The sequence below is a fragment of the Mustela putorius genome, unplaced genomic scaffold (assembly GCF_011764305.1).
Source record: "Mustela putorius furo isolate JIRA1106 unplaced genomic scaffold, ASM1176430v1.1 tig00003899_pilon_pilon_pilon, whole genome shotgun sequence".
NCBI lineage: Eukaryota > Metazoa > Chordata > Mammalia > Carnivora > Mustelidae > Mustela > Mustela putorius.
Genome location: NW_025422048.1, coordinates 7,670,809 through 7,676,320, shown reverse-complemented (window position 1 = coordinate 7,676,320; position 5,512 = coordinate 7,670,809). Strand labels below are relative to the sequence as shown.

The 5,512-nt window shown below is 41.3% G+C and overlaps 1 pseudogene; it reads left to right on the top strand.

Annotated features, from left to right (window-relative positions):
- The first annotated feature begins 2,604 nt into the window (after window positions 1-2,604).
- On the top strand, window positions 2,605-2,914 carry LOC123388464 (annotated as a pseudogene).
- Window positions 2,915-5,512: the final 2,598 nt, after the last annotated feature.

Below are 5,512 nucleotides of genomic sequence, written 5' to 3'. Positions count from 1 at the left end.
AGATAAGGAGTTCCATAATCAGGAGTTACCTGTCACAGCGCACACAAATGTTGGCAGCTCGGGGTGTGAACCCCAAGGCTTTCTTCTCTCCTCTCTCTAGGGAGTGCACACTTCTCCAGCGAGCACAGGGGCGGCTAGGTGTTGAGATTTGATAGATAAGAGAGCTTGTGGTTATTTATAAAATCTACTTGTATAAAATAGCTTCTGAAGTGCTCGAGCGTGTGTATTTCCTGTGAGTTTTGCCTCTGCAGCTGTAACGCGGCGTAAAAGCTGGAGAGCCGCACAGCGCCCAGGCGGCACACTAGGTCCGCCAGCGACCGCTAGCCCTGTTTTTCCATGAAACTTTGCACACGAATAATTAAGTGCCTTGGGATTAATCTGCAGAGCCAAGGACGGAAGTTTCACTCCGGCCATGACTGGGGACTGCTTTATGAGATGGGATGGTATTGAAACAGGACCTTCCACACTGAGCACACGGTACTCTCTTAAACCCAGCAGTCTCGTCACAAGCGTGTTCAACACTCACTGATCTTCATCCTCTGAAGGTAAATTTTCAGAAAAATCCAGATGTCATTAGAAGGGAAATCTGTTGTTAAAAACTGAATGATTGGGGCGCCTGGGTGGCTCAGTGGGTTAAGCCTCTGCCTTCGGCTCAGGTCATGATCTTGGGGTCCTGGGATCGAGCCCCACATCGGGCTCTCTGCTCAGCAGGGAGCCTGCTTCCTCCTCTCTCTCTGCCTGCCTCTCTGCCTACTTGTGATCTCTGTCTGTCAAATAAATAAATAAAATCTTAAAAAAAAAAAAGTGAACGATCAACCTAGGTATATTCTTTAAGTCTAAAGCTATATCTGGGGGCACCTGGGTGGCTCAGTCATTGGGCATCTGCCTTCAGCTCAGATCATGATCCCAGGGTCCTGGAATCAAGCCCTGCATTGGGCTCCCTGCTCAGTAGAGAGCCTGCTTGTCCCTCTCCCTCTGCTGCTCTCCCTGCTTGTGCACTCTCGCTCTCTCTCTGTGTGTGTTAAATCAATCAATCAATCAATCAATAAAATCTTAAAAGAAAAAAAGCATCACCTGGTGAGAAAATAATGAAATTTGTCTGTTCCTAGAAAAATAGTTGGGAAGGCGATTCCAAAGTACACTGACTCAACTTCAACAGAACCAGTATAGTGTCCACAAGAAATAAAACAGAAAGGACTGCCACACTGGAGGCAAAGTGGCCCTTGTCGGTTGCCTCTCCAGAGGACAAAAACACATTATTACTGATCCCCTGCGAGCAAGGGCGATAGACTCATTAGGAAGGAGGGCTCTGGGCATGCTGGCAGGCAAGCGAGGCAGGCAGAAGGTACGTACAGCACTGGGAGCAGGACAAAACTCACCTATCACAGATAAAATCCAAAAAGACTTACGGAAAATTTAACACCATTACAGGCTGAGAACGATTCTAGGTGAAAACAAAACAAACAAAACAGGAAACAGTTGTGTAGAGTGTGACTTCAACTATAATAAATATTCAATGTGGAAAATCTGTGTCTGTCTGAGAGAAAGAGATGCTTACAAATCTGCCACATTTCACAAGGACTCCCACCGCCGTACAAACTGGCAGTGGGCCCCAGATGCCCAAGAAGATCAGGCCAAAATCACTGTAATGCTAACTGGGGGTTATTACACACAGGAAAGAAAGAAGACTGTACCTCGCACCTGGGTAACAGAAGGGCGCCGCAGATGTTTACTCCACGAGTGCCTTGTGCGTGTCCGGCTCTTTGGCCCTCTGACATAGGATTGCTGGAGGTCTTGCCAAATACTTTCAGTGGCTATGGAAATGTTTCCTCCTGCCTTTATTGAGTCCTGGTGACGGGGGAAATGAAATAGATCAAGCTGTGAACATCGGGGATGAACTACGAGCGTAGAATGACAGCTCTAGTTTCTGGAATTAAAAAGTCTCATTATTGGGTTGTCATATTCAGGGAAGAAATGCCAAATGCTTAAGTGAACCTGCCTGGAGTTACACTGCAAACCATTAAGAAGAAATTAAGTAGAGGTGCCCAGAAAATCTGTAGCTATTTTGGTTGATGTTCATTATTTTTAAGTACAAATACTAATGGAATTTTATTTTCACTTCAATATTTAGAGTTTGAAAAATGCCTTCAAATTAGATTCTCTTGATCTCCACTCCATTCTCCCTGGCTACTGTGGTAAACACTGTTGGCTTCCTACCCAATAGCCTGACCTTTCCCTTCTCCCTTGCCAGCACAACCCAGATTTTGTTCAACCTCCTCTGAATTATAATTTCTTTCCCCATACTTGGGTGATGAGTTCTGATTGGACTTTCTAAGCCAAGCATTCCTCTCGGTAAATGCTTGGTTTGGCCTGGGCAAGTGATGTAATTCTGGCCAAGGAGACTTTAGGGGAAATCTGCCAGAAGCTTCTGGGAAGGTTTTCTTTGTTCTTAAAAAGGAATATATGAGAGATGCAGACTCTTGTTTTGAGAATTAAATGAGCGAATATATATTGCTTAGAACAGTGACTGGCAGACAGTCAATAACTGGCCCATAACAACTCAATAATCCTTAGGTATCCAGAGCGGACACCTCGGACCCCAAGATGGCGTCCCCCGTACCAGTGAAGGAGAGGAAGCTCGTGGCCGTGAAACTAGGAGAGCTGCCAAGCTGGATACTGATGAGGGATTTCACCCCTAAAGGCACTGCTGGAGCGTTTCAAAGAGGTCACTGTGGGTATTACAAGTATGTCAATGTGAAGAAAGGGGGCGTCGCTGGTGCTGGCAGCTTCTGTGCTTTTCAACTACTGCCATTGTTACAAGGAACTCAAACATGAGCAGCTACTTCCTGGCCGTGACCTTTGCCTGGCACCCTTGAATCCTTTCATATCCTCACTGAGAATTAACTTCCAATAACAGATGACTGGTAAAAACAATCGTTAGGTATCAGTGCTGTTTTCTTGCTGTTGCTGTTATTGTAAATGTGTAGCACACTGCAGTGGCCAGGGTCCCCTAGATGTGGTAGTGGTTGTGAACACTGCATTTCTATCCATGCAGTGAGGATGAACACTAACCCACAACGGAGGCACATGGCCACAGAAAGCGTTTTGACAATAGCTAGGAAAACAAAGCTCTTCAAGCAAGAATTTTTCAACCGAAACATGCAGAAACTGGCTCAGAACTAACAGGGACATAGATATGGAGCAACAGTATTTATCGCACTGTAGCCGTAGAGAGAGCTCTGATGCTCCCTCAGTAGGAAGAAGGAATAATCTCATAGAACTTGTATTTATTTTTCTTTATTCTCCATTTGCCACCTCACTCCAAGCCCCCAAGCCAAATCTTTCCATATCTATAATTTATGTATTATGTATCGGTCGCATGGTAAGAACAAGAATATTAGAGCTGAAATCATAGAATAATATATTCTGGAAAATGAAAACTTCAAATTTAATGAAGAAACATTTCAATTTCCAGATAATTTTAATTTTTCTTCACTTATCTCTAATGTGAATACTAAAGGAAAGGTTTAGAAATACTGGCATATACAGGACACAAATGTCATTTCCTTTCCAAACTCTTAGGCAAGATATTAAAGCATAACAAGTATAGATATTAAGCATTCTAGTTTTATCTCTCTCAAGCATATATTTCAAAAATGGTACTTAATGGTTACAAAACTCATTAATGGACAAAAAAATGTTCAGCACCATAAAATAAAATAATGTCACACTAGTCCATGATGGATAAGATCAAACTTACATTAAAATATTAAGAAATTACATATACATTATCTTGGCATTTGTAAACTTGTACCTCTCTTCACTTTTTAACTAAAAAAAATAAATAATAATAATAAAACAATAAAAATAATTAATTAATTAATTAAAATAACTAAACAAAAATCAAATAATAAAAATAAATAAACTTTTCATTAGAGCGATGGTAGCGGTGCTGTTCATGGGGTTCCATTTTCCACCAGGTAGATGCGAGGAAGGGTCTGAACCAATCCCAATTGTTATCTACATACTAGGTGTTAGAATTTTGGCCTGGCACTTTCCCTATAGTCTTGTACAAGGCTTCCTCCACAACTGTGCCTCAGTTTCCACTTCTGTAAGATAAGATGCTGAGCCTCAAAGTGTCTTGCAGATTGGAGATCTTAAAACTCTCTTCACAAACTGGAAGAGACCACTACTATGTGTTCACACAATTTCATTTTCCTCCAGCGCACGCAGGAAGACAACATCTTCTAGTCTCACCCCACCCCTTACATGTAGATGGGACCACATGGCCCAGTACTGGCCAATGGAGTGTGGTGGAAGTGAAACACATCACTTTCAGGCCTGGCCCCTACACTGCTCCATGCAATTTCCCCACATTCTCCCTCTCCCTCCCCACTGCAGGGGAGGGAGTGAAGCCATCCGAGATGATGGAAGATGATGATGGCCAGCAGCAGGGCTGCTCAAGAGAACTTCTGAAACAGAAATATCCGCATCAGATTTTATGCAGGTGTGAAATAAGCCCAAATTAGGTTAAGATATCACAAATTCCCTGTCATATGCTACCAAAATGAGCATTAGTTTGACTAATACAAACACATACACATACAGAACACACAGAGTCAGATCTACTGTCACTAACACGGACAGCAAAAGCTTGAACACTGGTCTGAACACCTCTCCAGGCTGAAACTTCCGATATTGTTAAGTCCAACAAGACTCTGGGAATAAATAAAAGCAAGGTGGTAACACAAATGCAAAACGCCATCTCCTCATAATGAAGCTATCACGAAATTTTTAAAAAGCTTTCTACATTGTGAATCTTATAAATTTGAATGAAAATGCATACAATCCAAGTATTTTCTGTTTTAAAACTGTGTGTCCTTGGGTTTGATCATGTAAATTGTCAATGTCACAATATGTACATGTGTCAAATCGACACTCTGTACATCTCAAACTTATACAATGTTATATGTCAATTATAGCTCAATAAAGCTGGGAAAATATAATGTAGATTGTCTTAAAATATAAACTACAGTCCAAACATGGGATTTGTAAATAAACTTTTAACAGACCATAGACTTAAAAACTGCAAGCTCTGAAAAATATTTCCCACAAATGTGCTTTTCAGAGGTATTCTTGCATACATGAGGATTCAGAATATTAGTTTTTTTGTGTCCTTCTTACTTTTTTTGATTTTTAAATATAATATTCTGCCTTAAGGGTGCTTAGAAGTACTATTTCACATCACTTATGACCACTATAGATATTAAAGTCTACAAAAATGTTTAATCAACACTTTATAAACTTAATCGATAGTGTTTATATAAGAAGTGGAAAAAATTCAGAAATAAAGCTGACTAGTATTTACTGTATGAAATAACGTTTCAACCACTCAGAGAATAACCCTTAAAAATGAACAAAGTCCAAGGGGTGTCTGGCTGGCTCAGTTCATAAAGCACGTGACTCTCGATCTTGGGGTTGTGAATTCAAGCCCCACACTGGGCCTAGAGCT